This window comes from Neocloeon triangulifer, unplaced genomic scaffold (assembly GCF_031216515.1).
Source record: "Neocloeon triangulifer isolate White Clay Creek 2 clone unplaced genomic scaffold, ASM3121651v1 ptg000002l, whole genome shotgun sequence".
In the NCBI taxonomy this organism is placed as follows: Eukaryota; Metazoa; Arthropoda; class Insecta; order Ephemeroptera; family Baetidae; genus Neocloeon; species Neocloeon triangulifer.
This window is the reverse complement of record NW_026775545.1, coordinates 5209623-5227848: the sequence shown is the minus strand read 5'-3', so window position 1 is coordinate 5227848 and position 18226 is coordinate 5209623. Positions and strand designations below refer to the sequence as shown.

Here is an 18226-nt window from a genome sequence, read left to right as displayed (position 1 = left end):
TAGTTTTGGCAACAATTTTTTCTATTTTTTTCCTTTTTGTATTCCGTTTTATGCTTATGTGTAACCATCGCAACCGTGAAGTGAATAGATAAGGCTCGAGACTTTCCTTCGGTTGGTAAAAGTGCCTTGTCAGATCTTGTGCGAGAAAATAAGGCGAATATAATGCAGAAAAAAACTGCTAGCATTTTTATCTTCTCGAAGGCTCTCGGTGTTTTGTTCTCTCGCTCACGGTACACATATAGGTGTATATCGTGTGTGTGCACACAATGCAAGTGTCAAAAGTGCCATTACTAGCGGAATGGCACTCTCGTCTCGTCGCCACCACCGTCGTGTCTGTTTGTGTTCGCGTTTAACGTGCTCTTCAAAAGCGACTGGTCGTCGCCATTTTGCCAATTCGTATCTCTACGTTCGGCTCGCTCTGGCTCTCGGCTCTCGTTTTTGCTCCAACCCTTTTTGGCCTTCACTTTTCACCGTTCCATATTATTGAGGTTAAACGGCCGCTATGACCTGCGCAATCGACTCTTTTATTAAATTAGAAAGAGTAATGCCTTTTTCGTGTAGCACTTTTTCATCGTCGGTTTAAACTCGTTGGCACGGGTCGGTATTATTTTGGCTCCATTTCCCCCTTCCCTCATCAATCTGCCCCCCGCGAGAAGAATTGAAGCATTATGAAAATGATCTTGTTATTAAGGTTTGAAAAATTCGCCTTCGGCCCAAATATATAGAAGAGCGAGGGGTTAGTGGGTGAGCACGGAACGGCCGTTTCAGGCACGATTAACCCGTTGCGGAAGAACTTCTTTTTCCAGTGGAAAAGGGTGCGGATAATTTTCGGCTCCCCCTTTGTTTAAAGCGCGCATTCTTGAGATTTTTCCACGTGCTGTAATTAGCCAGATTTCGCACAATATTCCACGCCACGGGCTGAATTCGAATTATTTATGAGATCCGGGGAATTACAAACGGCTAATTTCGCCCTCGGCCGTGCTCAACAACGTCATTATACATGGCATGGAATTCAGATAGGATGAGGTGGAAGAGCGGCGCTGATTGTTTGCGCGTTGGAATTTTTGATGAAAATGCTTCATTTATTATTAATTTGGGGTTAAGTGAGGCAATTCCAATTAAATAATACAGTATTCAAATTTAATTTGGCCAGATCCAAAATTTAATTGATTTGTATTGACGGGTACAAATTTGTTTATATTATGTCCGTGTTTTTTTGATTGACTTAATTTTTTTCTTTTTAAAAATATTTAATATTTAAAATTTCGGACCAAAATTTAGTTGTTTAATTTCACGTTTTAAAGAGCAGGCAAATATTTTGAAGCAGTTTTTTTAGGAATTACTCGCTTCAAGTGCTCGTTACTTGCTTTTTATTATTTTAGGTAAATTATTTTGTTTTTCGTATTATTACGGCGTTAATATAATTATGAAGTTATTGCATAAAATGATTGCCACTCAATACCCTTGCTGCATTAATAGTTGAATTGAGATGAATATTTACTGCAATGATGGTTTGGCGCTAGATTTATAATTTTACTTTTACCACATATTAAATAACTGTGAATTGGTAATTATAAAATAAAAAGTGTTAAAACAAAAAATTTACTATAAAACGCTATAAAATAATTTTATATTAAATAACTGCTATGCAAGTTAAAAATGTTCACTGACTATTTATTTTTTCTTTAAAAGTAAAAAAATTAATAGTTATTTACAAAGTACCATTATAATATCTAAAATTGAACTAATACTAAATTGTTTTGTGATCAGTTTTATATATTTTATTTTATCTATTTCTTTCTATGTAAAACTTGAGCATTTATAGAAGACTAGCTTCAATATTTTGATTACTTTAATAATTTGTTTAATTTCCAGATAAAGGCCTGCAATTCAGAAGGCTCCGCTTTGGCCTGTTTGCGCTGCCGATATTCCATTAATGAAACAAAAAATTTGCAAAAAATCCCCTCAGAGCCGACGCTTGGATTTATCTCCCTTCGCGTGAGCTCCAGCAGCTTTTTCCTCTTTCGCCTTAATTAGTGTTTTGCGCGCGCGGCACCAAGCCGTGTGTTTATTTTATTTGCATGTACCAAGTTGAAGGCGAATAATGTGGATTTTTATTCATCAGCAGCAGTTTTGCTTCGTCGAATTCTTCGGTGGCGGCGAGAGAGCCACTTTTACGACACGAATGAAAAATTAATTCTCGTCACAGGCAATAAAAAAGAGCGAGAGTCGCGCCTTCTTAAGATTAATTCTCGCTGCGAACGGGTGACTTGCCCGGGGTGCGCGAGCGGCGCAGAATCAAATTGAACCGCCCTATTATTCCAAAGGTGTGTCACAGATTGAATATGCCCGTGGAATATTTTATGAGCAAACGAGCGAGCAAGAGAAAGAGACGGAGCGAGTCGGATTTGCATGTAAGATTCTCTGCCCCGCACACACACGTATCTTCCAATGGACTAATGGTCTTAAATATGTAATATTTTTGTGCTTGCGTGAAAATGCTCTGGTGCTCTCACGTGCACGCAGACAGTGAGGGGCGCCTTGGAATATAATCGGGGTGCGAGGAAGACAAGATCGTTTTGAGGTCTGCTGGCTCAAAATCGATTACAGCCTTCAACAAAATGACTTACATTCAAAATTTATTTCTTGAGATTTATCGACAGATTTTTTAAAGTAAGAATGTTGATTAGAAATATCTGCTTTATTTCCAACAATTCGGTTTAAACATTATTTTGTCCGCTTCCAATTTAAAAGTTTTACTGAAGTAGAAATCATTTCAGTTGAATTGTCTCTTAAATTTAATATTTTATGTCCTGAAGAATTAATCAAGAACTCGTCAATAAGTTAAATTTTGGAATTTTTTGTTGGAAATTATTTTTTTACAACGAACCGCGAAACCCAAAATTTATAAAATTCAATGTGAATTGAAAGTTCTAAGTTAAAATAAAATTAGCAATTAAATTTATTTTTAAAAAAATCAGCGTTTAGTTCAAGAGCTTTTTGATTTTAGGCTATACAAAGACTGCTAACTTAACCATTCCTATAGAGTATAATTACAAATAATTTTAATCAAATTTTTCCGTCAAACAATCTGATTCATTTTCACATTGTTGGGAAAATAAAAGTTTTGGAACTTAACAATTAAAAGATCTGATTATAGTGATTTTGGGTGAAGAGGAAAAAAATTAGATGTGAAATAAGTGGCTAATCAAAATTGGAATCCTCTGTCTAACAAAAGCCTTAATTAATATTCATTTACATTAATACCACTCTTCTTGAAGGATAAATTAATCTAGTGAGTTTAGTTATTTATATTTATTTAATTTTCTACCACATTTAAATAAAAATTATTTTTTCCAGTTGACTTATCCAAACATTAGGAGTTTACGTCTGTAAAAGCCATTTAAATAACTTGCCTTGACGACTTGAGTGTTAAATCACTTAAACAGGCATTCGAGGAATTTTATTTTAGAGGCAAAACACGAACTATTTCTCTCTGAATCCTGAAATTAACACGAAGCGGAGGTCAAAATATTTTGACTGTGGCGCATTCCACCGACAAGAGTGACAAACGCCGAGCCGAGGGACATTTTCATTAAGAAAAGCGACGAAGCGCGCCAAAAATCTCTGCCTGTCGACCCTAAGCCTGTCTTTTTATTAGTGTAAACAAGCGTGCGCCTCGTTTTGACGACTGGCAGTGTAACTTTTGTTTTTATTTATCGCACGCTGGTCTGCGCGTTTAACTCGAGCCGAGATTTTATGTCAATCGAAAAGGCAGTAAAAACACACGAGAGAGGCGTTTTATTCTTCGGGCAGGCTCTGTGGAAAGTGAAAGAGCCGCAAATAGGAGAGAGAAGAGAGAAACTGGCTGCCCATTTTTTCATTACACGGTCCGGCCGCAAAAGAGTATAGCGAGAGATAGAGAGGCAAGGTAAAGGGTTGGTCCGATGTCAGCCGGCTGAGTGAGCGAGTGTTGTACATTCTATTATGGGCCACTGAACACGGACCGCTTTCAATCTCGGGTCACATAAACTCGAGGGTCGCTGTTAAAACTGAACAATTTGTAGATTCGCACATTAGGCAAACACAATGAGGACCGTTGTTGAATAAACAGCAGCGCGAGACTCGACCGAAGAGTTACTTAGACTGAGTAAATTTCGCCGAAATTTGATGTCCCACACTCGAGCTAATCAAAATTTCAGTGTGACGATGAGGGAGAAGTGCGAGCTTGACCGTGCAGGGACCACAATTTAGAGAATGTGGACATTTTAAGTGAAGGCAGGGTTAAACTTTAATCAGACTGGAATTTTGGAGGGCGTTTGGAATTAAATTGTTCCCGGAAATAAATTAAAATTCTAGGAGAGTTGTGTAAAATTTACTACGGACAGATTAAAATTACATTTCAAATTTCCAAAATGCTCTGAAAATGTAATAACTAAAAGATGGTAAGCAGAAATACCGACAGTAAATTTATAAAATAGATTTTAATTGTTGTTAAAGAATAAATGAATTGTATTATTCAAAATTTCAGAATTTTTTCAATTTTTCTGTCAATTTTTATAATTAACTTTCAATCTTTTTCAATAATATTTTGCAATATTTTTCAATTTGTCCGCACAAAGTAAGTATTTTTAGTTTCCCAGAATTTGAGAAGGATTAATTAAATCAAAATGGTAATTAAATGCAAAACCAATCTAAAAATTACGAATTCTGCGTATAATAATTCATCTGAGTCATTATTAAAATTCAATTCATATCGCACACGCCAAGCTGCAGGCAGCGCCGGCACATCCCACTTTGAATAATTGCTAAAACGAAATCAATACATTATTCCGCTCAATTACGAATGAAAAATACCACCCTCTGCCATTTTAATTTTTCTTTTTTTTTTTGCGGTACGGCAAATATATGAAAAACGCGGCTGTACACGATACAAATAATCATCGCGGCTGATTGATTTTGTTGGTCAGGAACACATCAGTGGATTAGGCATGGTGACGTCACACACGTGCACATGTGTCGGGGCGGCGGATTTGCCAGTCTTTGCCTGTTAATGAGCTCGAAATTAATGCCGGCTTTCTCTAATTACTAATTGGAGCGGTTTTAATTCTGCAGTGGCATGTCCAACCGGCTTGACTGAGTCACGTCACAGAAAAAGTTTTCCAAAGTTATTTCGCTCTCAAAGAGAGCAAGTCAAATTAGATTCAAGGCGCAACTATTTAATATTCAGTTTACGGCCATTAACTTGCAAATTAGCGCTTGCTTTTGAGCGCTAACCGAGTTGCTCAAATTGGGCTGGCCAAATTAGATTTGGGAGTGCCGGGTGTGTTTACTTATTTCTTTTTTTTTTTGCGTTTGCTTTGAATTTCCCCGTTTCATCACTCGTCGGCTCTGTTTTCCCTTCCTCTTTGCTCACCCGGCAGTACAACAGACGCGCACCTCTCTCAGGGGGAATTTCTTTTCTTGATCTCACTTTTTATTTATTTTTACGCTCGGGAGTAGGCGAGTGGCTGCAGTTTAAAAAATTACCGGATTAAGGATTGTGACGGCCCAAGTGCTTCAGTTTTCCTCAGGAATTACGGATCAAAAGATCAACTTGTATGCAGAGCGTCGAGCTGCAGACTCTGATGGTTATGGCCAGAGGCAAGCGCGTTAAAACTGCGTCGTTCTCACAATGGATTCTGACTTTGAGTAAGAGGTAAAGAGAGGATATTTGAAAGAAAAAAAACCAGAGCTTGCTAACAAATGCCATATTTTACCTTTTAAAGCACCTTTTCAAATGTGCTTTACAATAAATTTTAATGATTAAACTTTAAAAGAAAATAGAGTACATATAAATATAAGTTCTACAAAATAATTTTAAATGTTCAAATGAGAGTTTTATAGAATTAATTTAATTAAAGTCAAATGGTTAGTGGATTTTGGATTAAATACATTCTGGCCTGTAGCCAATAGACGATTGAAAAGAATAAGTTTCTATTAAGCCAATAAATTTAAATGTAAATTTTAATTATTTCTAACCCAAATTTTACTTCGTTAATTCATAAGTTGATTACATCACGCCTGCAATTAGTAGTATTATGCAATTTGCCCAACACATCGAGTTAGCAGGTTGCATACGTTATCAATTTAAGGAAATTCGAAGAAATAAATGCGGATCGTTTATAAAAAAGATGCCATATAAAACTCTTTCTCTTTTCTGAAATTTAATTGAATATATTATATTTATTGAAATTTATATTTAAGCAGTTTAGGCTTCAGGAGCGTTGAAATTTATAATGATGTGGTGTTCAGTTATAATCACAATAACACAGAGCAACACACTAGTTGGCAGCAATGTTGCAAAGGGAAAAAATTAATATTCAACTTTGACAAACCCTTTAATGTATTTATTTTCCTCTATACCTTTTATGCCTAAATGTACTGAAAACACAGACATTTTCATCATAACAAAGGCTCAGGAGTCATCAGCCGGCTTCAGTTTCATAGCAGATCGACTGGACGCTTCGAACAAAGAGGATATAAGTTTCATTACAGCGCGCCTACGCAGCGCGCTGACACACGAAACGCACCAGTAGGTCGTGTTTCAAATTCAACCCGGGCGGCTTTTCCGAGCGTGTGTCGCATCGAAATAAACATAGCTTGCGCGCGACAGCAGCCAGCAAATTTGTGGCGAGGAGCGAATGAAAGAGGACGAGTGGTGGTGCGTATATGCAAGCAAGTATTTCCCGTCGAGCCAGCCCCGGGTGGGCCCGGTGGATGGAAATGTTTCGCAGCAACACAAAGCCGGAATACGTACTCCGACGCGAAACATTAAGTATGCTCAAGTTAAAGCCCCGTGAGGCACACGGCAAAGCCCTTCAAAGCTTCATTATCACCTGTGGGACCGACTCGAATAATGGAGAACACCATCACCGCCTGAAATTGATAAGGCCGACGATTGCCCATCGCATAACACACAAACAAACGACGAAAGCTCAAACTCACCCACCTATCTGCTCTTGCTATTATGCTAAAGTTTGTCTATACCTGCGCTTTCCACACGTGAATGTGCAGCTCCCTTCTGCACACCCCACTGCCCTCTATCTCTCCCTGCTGCTGCTGCTATTTTTCCACCCACTGGATTATAACTTTGGTTTTAGCCCAGTATAGTAGGGGGGATGCGCACACATAATCAGCTTGCCAACTCCGACGAGGGTGAAAAGATGGCCAAAAATTGCCGCTTCGAGCTTCGACCCTTCTGCAACTTTTAAGGGTTCCACTTTGCACTAGCAAAGTGTTTTGCGTTTTAGTGGGAGAGAGAGATATGAAAATTCTCAGGTGCACATCACTTTACATACAATTTTTGTCGCCAGAGTGAAAATTACTCCGTTTAAGTGCGAGAATATTACCCATTTTTTGCTCGCTGACGACACGCTGATTTTGCATTTCATTTGCTCTCGGTAAAAGAGAAAAAGCGGAGTTTTAGAGCATGACGTAAAAGCTTTTAGGTTGTGATATCTCACACTGCCTGATACCAGTTATACCTAATGACAAATAAATTGCAGAGATTGATATCAATTTTTTTTTGCATATGTATATTCGCATAAGTTTTTGAGACAACGGTTTCTGAGAGAAATGTACAGAATAAATCTAGAAATATTAAAAAAAAAAAAAAAACGTATATAAATTATGATTATGACAGAACAAAATCTGAGGTGAGTTTAGGTCAAAAAACCAATGTTGCAATTAAAAAAACCAAGAAAATAGGCAGTTTGTTTTTCTACAAAAGAAAAAAAAATTGTTAATTTACTGCAACCTAAAAATTCTTAATTTTTTTAAAAAATTTGCTTTTCTGAACCGTAAAATATTATAAACAGCTTAATAAATCATGGTTTTCAATGACAAGAAAAAATTTGTAAAAGGTAAATAATCAAAACATTTTAACATTACAAGGTTATAAAAATGAGTTGAAAGTTCATGGATATAAATATAAATTTACTCTTTCTATTGTCTGAATTATTCCTTAATGTTTTATCATTACGGCTCACAATTCAGGATACAATTTCTTTTTTCCTTCGTCTCTTTTGTTGCTCAGCCATGTGGTAAAATTGGAGCATTTGAATGAAACGAAGTGAAACAGTTCATATTTACTTAGGATTTTGGCAACAACTGTAAAGCTGAGATGTGAAAAATAGGTTCTTCAATTCTGTAGCTCTGATCTCGAGACCATAAAAGGTGTGAAAGAATATGCGATTTTCTGTCACCCTAGAAATCCCTGGCCCTATATTCAGTACAAGGCTGAAAATCTTCCACTTTGAAAGGCCAAAGCCCATATTCCAATAAGGCTTTTCTGGCAAAGGAAACCGGCAGTTGTGTCGAAATAACACTCGTGTATTTTCACACCTTGGAGAAAAGGTTATTTTCATACAAAAGGAGAAAAGAATGATGGAGAAAAACTGGTGTTGTGTTCCTTGCAGCAATTTTCGTTGCTTGCCGCGTCTCCGAGAGCAGCTGAGACGAGAGTAGATTAAAAGTGGTAATGCTATCTATCGTCTGTGATTCTCATTCTTCTCACACGCCCTGCTGTACAGCGGCACTTTATCTAACTCGGCGCTTACGGTTATTACAAAGTGGCATACAACGTCCGAGTTTTATATTTTACTGCTTTTTTACGCCGGACAACAATCAGGTCATAATAAAAGGCAATAAATCTGCGATTTTATTATTGCATGTGTGTGCTCGCCCTCGCCCGTATGAAAATCCAGCGAACTACTTTAACCCCAATGAGTGAAGCTTATCGCCGGCGCCCGGTTGGCTTATGAAGTTATTTATTTCCAGATAAATTCCAGAATCAATCTGCTCTCGCAAATCAGAATCTGGAGCCGCTCAATGCGTCGCAAATTGACTCGTCGGTGAATTAATGCACAGGAGTCGCAAATTGAAAAGTGCGGTGGTTTTGCGCGTGGCAATTAGGGCGCAGTCCAGCGCTATGCAAATAACGCTGCAGGCCAATTAAGTGCCACCGCTGACAAAACAAAGGCGCATGCTGCGGCTTTATGATAACATCTAACATGGGTGCTTTATGTTGGATAAACATAGCGTTTCATTTCGTCCGTGAAAGCGCGTGTTTATTTTTGGGGATGATTTTATGGTGAAATTTTGTGAGATAAAGAATAAAGCAAATGTTTCGGTGTGTATATTTTTTTAGGGGTTCATTAGATTTTAATTTCATTCACGGATATTTAAAAATAGTTATTTTAAAAGCGCCAACTGATATAGATAGCGAGTTAGAACTGGTTGCAAAGGAAATTTTTGTTATCTTTAAAAAAAAAACTGAAATGAGCTATTTATATTGCTATATAAATTTTTTAGTAGGGAATAAGATCTTATTTTTTAATTTACTGCACTTCATTTCAATTTCAAATTTATTCTTTAGAAGAAGTCAACGATTGTTTTTCAATTGATCATAGATTCCAATTTATTGCTTTCGTTGTGAGGTTGCATTCCAATTGAACGTTTATTAGCTGAAACCAATTGAACTAGTAGTTAAAAATTGCTTTAAATATTCAAATTGTCCTGGTAATGGCTTGACAGAATGGAAAAGCGCTTCAAATGCACCATTGATGGAGCCGTTTCGTTCAGATTTCTCGGTCGTAACTGCAATTTTATGAGCGCATTCTCTGCATCCCCTCGTTCCCTTTTTTACAGCAAACACGGTCGAAAAAGGATTATTCCTCAGACATATTAAGATAAATGCACTTCGTCTTCTTATTTTCCCATTCCCCCTCCCCATGCAACCCCGTCAGCCTCCTTTAAAAGCAATCTAAAATTGATGACAAACTTTGGAATTTACGACCGGACTAAACTTCCATACTTTCCGAACCGAAACTTTTCCCCATACGAGATGCACTTTTCCTCCGTTTTATGTGCACCAGTGTGAGTGTCAGTCCGACCAGCGGGTGCCGATGATGACTTTTTTATGCATCTTTACGCGCCAAGAAAAAGGCCCGGGCAGTCATCTAAATTTCGCACAAAAGGGCAGGTTTTGCTCCAAGTGCGGGCGGGCGGAAGGACGGACGGGGGACAGGAAAAAAACTCTCTCAACTACACCTGAGGGAGCAACATGCACTACGCAAGTATAAGGAGGACTTCCTGCTCTCTCACTGTGACGGTTACACACTGCGCGCTCACAAGGTGTAACAAACGGATTTGGGCGACACTTGACGCGAGACACTTGTTTAGGATAAGAGAGGACTAAGACTCGGGGGATTTTATTATAATCATAAAATAAAATAAGTAAGATGAATGTTTAAACTCCCTCATTAGTTGTTGAATTTCCAGTTATTCTTTCACAAAAATTTTTAGTATTATATTAAATTATGGTCCCCAAATTTTTTTAGTTAATTAAATGGAAGTATTGTATTGAAAATAAATTAATTGGAGTTCTTATTTTTTTAAATCAGAAAAGTTTGAAAATGAGAAATATTATTTGTAATTCAGAGCAAAATGACTTTTTTAAATGTAAAATATATTTTATGAATCATAAAAAGAGAATTTTCATAACTTTTTTAAATTTCCAACATTTTTTTATGCAATTTCTTTTAATTTGCATAAACTATTTCAAAAAAGGTTCACTGCAGCGGAAGAAATTTTGTATCTTGGAAGTTTGAGCGAAATCTTCGATTGTAAAATTTTTCTCTACAATATAGTTTCTTTTTCAATTTAAAATTGTTGTAAAAATTTTGAAAAATAAACAGCACCAATTAATTTTCACTTTTCTTTAACGCTTTGATTGGCGTTTCCAATAATTAAAAAATATGGTTTGAAATTAATTGATAATTTTCACAAATTTGCTTTTTCTTTATTTACACAGAGGTAACACATATTTCAATGTTTACCTTCCATTAAAACTAATTATTTGCTTAGCGGATGGGTATAAAAATAAGTTAGAACTTTCCATTTATTCTGGAGAACTGAATTTGATGGAAAAAATTTCCAACTGCGACGACACACAGGAAGGCAAAGGTGCTTGAAGCGATCAGTGTTTGCGTTGGCCGGCGGATCGCCAGTTAAAAAGTCATATTTTACCGTATTTTACACAAACAAACGCAGCAGCAGACCGGCGGCTTCAATTATGAATTTACGAGCGGGCAATAAATTCGGCCGTGTTTGTTGCTACACTCGCAGAGTAAGCTGCCTTCTTGTGTACAGAGCATGTACCGAGTTAGTTAGTTAGTTAATTTGGTTTTGGGCTCTGGGCAGACCTTTTATCCCCCGTTATAACCAAATTGCGCTCACCTTGCGCTCGCAAGTTGCCGAACTACTACATCACCGCTTTCCGAACGGACGCTTTTTGCTGGAGTCAGCCAGGTTGTAAATTTCGCCGGCAACTTTGCTCTGCTCTCCTTTTATTGCCACCGCCCCCGTGTGCCGGCCCGAGGGCGGCTGCACAGAGCACGGATTTCCTTCAGGGGCTCTAAAACGTCCCGCCAGAAATATTAGGGGTTGCGGGCATCTGTTAAAATAACCCACGTGCCAGTTGTAAAGTGGATGATGGATGGAATTTTTTCGGCAGTAATTATATTACCCTCTCGGCCGGCGCGCGTTTTTCAACCCCCACGCTGCTCTTTCGAATATTATGCTTCTGCTGAGAGGTGGACAAATAATGGAACTTTTTCATTGGGGGCTCAAATTGCCCGCTTGTTAAAAAGTTCATTCGTCCGCTGAGTGGCCTCTCTGATGGAGAATTATGGACCGTCATTATCTGCAACGTAACCACAAATATAAAATATGTTGGTTCTTTTTTTTAAAGGTATTTAAAACCACTGAATTGAGAGCTATTTTTAATTATCAATTTAATTATGACAAATATTTCACTCCTTTGACGATTTTGAATTTTTTTTTTATGCTTCTATTACGGTGTAAAGCAATTGGTTCGTCAACTCCCATCGTAAACAGCAATTCTGTCCAATTTCAAACAAACCCAATATATCCTGTAATTTCATATTGAAAGCGCCCACATATAGAGTTGATAAACTTTGCGCATGTTCTCTATTTTGTTTACGCTCTAAATTGAAAACCGCCCATTCCACTCTGTGATCCTTCATTCGCTTGAGATGATCTGGAATTTGTGCACGGCACAAACGCTGAAGGTCAAAGGTTATCCGTTCTCTCTGCTCTTGTCAACATGCCGAGCCCAATCATGTTTCGCGCACCGTCAAGCACTTGCCTTTCTCATTTTCCCTTCAAGAGATGGAGAAAAAGATTATTTATTATAAAAAAATAACTCCGAATTTTTTTACTTTTAAAAAATGAAAAATTCAAATTTCTAAATTATAAATAAATTAAATAAATATTTTTCTATTTTTTGTTGTTGTAAATTTCAAGAAACTTTCAAAGTTAGGAATGAGGAATTTGCTGGATATAAAAAAGATATGATAGAATTTGACCTTCTTTCAAAACGGATTTCTCTGTTGTAAGCAAATTTAACAAAATGATTTTTAAATTAATGAAGAAATAGTATAAATTGATCTAGATGCAAAATAAATCAGTTTCAATTGATTGCAGCTTCAGCATGTCAATCGTAACGCACTTAATGAAGAATGCACTGAACATCATGCTCTTGGGAATGGATTTTTTCTACTCAAACACTCTCAGCGGAAGCATCCAAGGTATTGTGTTTTTTTTGCAGTCCTACTTTCAGCTGATTGGCTGCTTATCAGCATCCAAGCAAAAGCTTCTTCTTTCCTTGTTTGACTTCTCCATCCTGCGAAACACTGCGATTTTATTCTCACGAGCGGGTTGCATACCCTCAGGGGCGTGTACAAACTGATAATAATTACAAGTGCCTGTCGTGCCATCTTATTTCCGCCGAGGGATGCATTAAGAAATCGTTGTAAAACCCTTCTAGCTGTTCGTTTCATCTCGCTCGTTTCATTTGCATCAGACCGATTTAGCAAGAGAAGAATTTCATATCGTCTCATTTCTCTCCCTGCAGCCGAGAGAGGGAAATAAATAAAAATAATAAAAAAAAAAACACGATCGCGAGGAGAGAACTGAAATCCAATCTTGGATGTTTATGAGCCGATATCAGCAGCACGCATTCATATTCCGTGGAGGGAATAAAAAAAAAACAACAACAACAGTCATGGAAAATATTTCCGCTCGGCGGCGCGTAAAAATAAATAAATACATCAACCTTATCAAGTGAAATGCCGCCGCTGATGCTTTTTAATGGCCACGCCGCCACGCTGCCGGCGAATTTCGGACATTTTTTTGCGCCAGGCACTTTACCCGGCAGATAATTCGCCTGCTCTAGATAATGAATAGTTGGCCGAATGACATCATGCGCACAATGCCGCGCTGCTTAATTATCTTCTCTAAAAATAGCCAGCGAAAAAGAACTCCCGGGAGATAAAAAGTTACAACATAATGCATGACAAGTTTTTTGACGGCTCCTTGATCGTTGTTGGCTCTGGCGCGCTTTGTCGCCCGCTATAAATTCAACCGCGGTGCATGTTAATAAAGAACTCTCTCGTTTATTGTTCTTTCGCTCGGATTACCCCAGATATATTTTTAGAGAGGCCGCGCGCGCATTTGTATTGTTGTCGGGCCGAGAACGAATAGCGCAGCCGTCGCTTTCTATCACCGCAGCGCAGAGCAGAGAGGGAGCGAAATAATAATAATTATTAGCATCGCACACATGTGAGCTGGGGTGGTGGAATCTAGTAATTGGAGAGCGCGAGAGAGAGATTTTCAATCTTTGGTAGTAATTGTTATGAGGGTGTTAAATCTCCATTTAGCACGGGCGCCTAATCCCAAAACACGAGACGCGCTGCTGTTTCGGCACGTCGAGCATTAATCTTGATTTAAAAGGATGTGTCCTGTCAAGAGAAAGAGAGTGAAAATGACGCTTTATGTTAGTGCTTTTGCGTCTGCTGGACCTATGGGCCCGCCGGCGAAAGGGTTGCTTGTGCTTTCGTTTTCAAATAAAAAGGAAAAGAAAAAGGAAGTGTGGCTCAGGGGAGTGCTTTGCCGAAAAACGACGTACTTTTTAAATTAAAAAAAGCCTATATGCGTGTATGCCATTTTTCAGCCAAAATGGCTTCCGCAAAGAGGATTATTATTTTCTGAAAATGAAGCCTCGAAAACAATTGAAGGAATTTCAAAGAAGAGCCACATTTATTTTTATTAAAATCGGTATTATACTAGCAAGATTGAAGCTCTGTTGTGATTTATTTTAAATGAGATTAGATTCTCTTCCTTAATATAAATTCCAACCCGTTATTACTTTTTGATTTTCAATTTTTAATCTCAATTATTTTTTATGCACAGATACAAAATTGCATATTTAATTATTTATGAAAACTCTCAGCAAAATCTCAGACTCGCTTATGAAAATTCAAAAATTAATAATTCATTTCCATCTGCCTCTTAATCTTGCCGCTGTTATTAAAAGTCAAAGGTTGAGTGATAATACACTGTGTAGCGCCCTGCCTGCCATCAACATTCAAGCGATGAAAGAGATTATAATGAAAATCCAGCTTCGCCTTTATTAAACTGGATTTTTTCACAAAGAACGTACGGCATTTGGTGGATCGATTTTATTGCAAAATCCAGCGAGAGTTGTTAACTTCTTTGATAATGGTGCATCATAAAATCAGCTGCCTCCTTGTGTGGGTGTCTAACAGCAGCACCCGTCTTTATTCTCCTCCGCAACCAGAGCGAGTCGGGAAGATCCAATTATCCGACTTGACTGGTGCAAGGAAAATAAACGTGCACTCAACCACGCGCGAATGGAACTTTCAGGCATTCCTCCGGTTTGATTCAAACTTAAATTAACAAAGAAAAAAGAATATACCGGAACATACCATTATTAGAATGGTGGAAAACGCTAAAGACATGAGTAAAGACTTTTGAGTTGCTCTTAATGCGACGCAATGATCATTTGAAAATCACTACTTCACTATAAATAATATTGAACTTTTTAAGAAATGAAATAATTAATATAATGTAATTTGTAATTTTTATTTTATAATTACTATATTTTTTTTGTAGATAAAAGAAATTGTTTAGATAAGTTTCACAATTTAAAATACTTTAAATAAGATATGTAATTTGTTTACAATATCTAAATATTAATTGTACTGGTTGACAACAGATGTTATTATTTGTGTTAAAACTATAAGCATTTAAAATTTTATTTAAATCTCTGATTAAAATACATTTACAATTTACAATTTAAGCCAAAGTTGCCTTTCAACAGTCTCAACCAATTTTCACTCGTCAATTCAATTTTAATACACAAACAATTATACAAGCATAATCAAATACTTCTCAGCAGGGCATTGATTTAAAAAAAACCCCAATTAAAACAGCTTGTAGCTTGTGAGCAGCTTATTCAGAAGGCCATTATTCCAAATTCGACGTTTTCTCAGAGGACAAATTAGGCCATAAATTTTCATGAGAGAGCTCATTTTCGAGGAAAAGGGGTGGCACGCGCGGAAAACAAACCCGGAATCCACCACCCTACAGAATCATTTATTAATTCCCAGCGGCACAGCTCGATCTCGAATGAATGATTTAGAATGAAAGAAAGAAAGCGGCGTCGCAAACAAATTCACAAATGAGTCCCTCGGCCATTGACACAGAACTGCTGCCGGCCCAGAAGACAAAGGACGAAATTAATGCACACGGTGTTGTGGTTAGTGAAGCCGAAAATACACTTCGGTTTGAAATAAGTTTTGGATGCGCACCAGACGACGTGCAGTGGAAAGACAGAAAGAAGCAAGTAGGACCGCGAGAGAGAGAGAATAAAGGCATGCGGCGTTATTGTCTCTATGGCACGCGAGAGAAACCCTTTGATCTTGACGGCGGTTCGCTTTTAGAAAAAATAAAGAACGTTGTCGGCGGCGGCCGCAAAGAGAAGAAACAAAAAGGCATCACGAAATGGACGCTAATGCGTGCTGTGTCTGAGCGAGGTGCACGCCAGAAGAAAGAGAAAAACGAAAGTTGGGGCTGATTGAGCGAGCCGGTGGACAGAGTGACGGACTAAAGAACTGAAGGACGGGATTTCGTCAATCGAATCAGCCGCCGGGGAAAAAGAGCTCAATTATGGACGAGGTGCCAGCAAGCCAACACAGAGAGCTGCTTTTTCTTTTTGATGACTTTTCCTTCCAAGAGCTGAAAATGTTGACTTTGCAGCTCGTCGAAATGCTCATTTGCTTATTCATGCCGCGCCAACTGCCACGGCTGTTTTAGTGCAGAGATGCAAACATTGACTCAAGAATCTGCGTGCCCTGCCTGCTCCTCTTCCTCCGAGGTACTACGTGCAAGAGCGACTTCTCGGTGATAAGCGGGCGAAAAGTCGTGTGTTAAAGCAGCTGGAAATCTATTTAAGATTCGTCGACAAGCATTCTTGAAAACTGCGCCCCGAGTGAAAATTCGTCTGCTGGAAAGAAATTCACCCTTTTGCGCCGCTGCGAGAGAAAGTTTTCACTCTAGAAAATATCAGGAGAGCTTCACACCGAGCATAATTGGCATGCTTTTCCAAGTCGCTCAACGTTATCCGGCTTCCTCCCTTCCAACTTCATATTGACAGGGTATCAAACAAATTGGCGACTGCTTTCTGGCAGGCTTCTTTTAGGATAACATTTTGACAAAACATTTACATTTTAAGTAAATTAAGTTTTCTCCCTTTCTCATAAACATACCATTATTTATTTGCATCATCCTCTTTTATTCTCGGTATAACCTTCTTTCTCTTTCTGTCAATTCTGAACTCTTTTATTTCTTATTTTTATTATTGTATTTAAAATAATATAGATATTTATTTTCAAAGCGGTTGTGTGTCTCTTTAATATACGCGTTTGCATGCATATAAAATATCAAAATCTGTTTTCAGTTTAATAATAATAACATCTGAAGGTGTTTTTAAAAATAAACTTAAGCCTGCAAAAATTAAAGGTGTAAAAGTTTACCCAATTTACCATAACATGTGAAAATAAACACTAAGAGCTTGGAGAAAAATAGTTAAATATTTCCTGAGAGTATGCATGGTCCGATTTAAAATTAAAAAATTACTTGTTTCAGGTCGAAATCCAAAACTGAGTGAGCTAATATTCAATAATATTAAATATTCTAACAATTCAATTTTGTAATTCTTTATTTTTAAGATTTGACCTCGAATAAATATCATTTCTGTTGAAGGGAACAATTTAATGAGAATTTTATTTTATTTTTTGCAGACAGCTAAATTAGGGCAATGATACCATAATAAGTTAAATATGACATAAGAAAGATGAAAAAGAAAATACACATTTGACGACATTTGGGCATGAATGAAATAAATTGGCTTATAATTGCATTAAATATAATTCCATCTAATTACTTCCCACTTGCTACAAATCTATGCTTTTTATCATTTTTTCTATTTCTTTGATTTTTCATTATTTTCATTTCCTACTTAAGGAAGTTTTTTCGCCATTTTTTTGCCATTGACGAAATAATTCCACGCCTCTTTGGTATTCCTCTCCACCAAAAAGCCATCACGACACATCCGAAGATGAACTTCTTCGCAAAAATAGCAAACGTTGACAGCCAACACTTTTCATATCCACGTTTTTCTGCCAGCGCTGCTTTTATCTCTCATCCTTGGAGGAAAACGGGCGCGTCGTCGAATATTTCGTGCTCGGCAGATTCGAAATGCACGCAAGTGAGGTGCAACTCGGGTGCTCACGTTCGCACTCGAATTTTCGGCTCCTGCAAAAGCGTCGGCGGAAATAACGGGCAGGCGCTCGTGTGGAAAAATAAAATTGAATGCCTCCGCGGCGTGCGGGTCGTACATCACGGCGCGTGACACTTTTATGCATATAATTTACATTTTTCCGGCCGGACTTCGCGCGCAAATTTATGGGCCGTCGTGCCAAAATATTGAGGCAAACGACATCATCGTGCTTGGAGGCAACTTGATATACTGCCATTACCGGCTATGGGGGAGCGGTAATCTCGAATCAGATCAGAGGCCGCGCCGATCAGATATAAATTATTGCAAATAAGCCGCCGCCACACCAGCACCAGAAAAAAAATAAATAAATGCGGGATGGAAAGTGAGAGTTAATTTATTCAAACGCCGCCAGCAAGAGTGGAAGATGTCAAGTGGCTGTTGCCGAGATTTAATTTATGTAAGCGGATTTGCCGAGGTGCCGCGGCTTTTATCGGTGACTTGACCAAATAATGTGATTAG

General features: G+C 37.9%; 1 protein-coding gene across 1 annotated transcript in view; it reads right to left on the bottom strand.

Moving 5' to 3' along the window:
- LOC132205307 (lachesin-like) overlaps positions 1-18226 on the bottom strand; it is a 136875-nt gene that overhangs the window by 103919 nt on the left and 14730 nt on the right. The window lies entirely within an intron of this gene.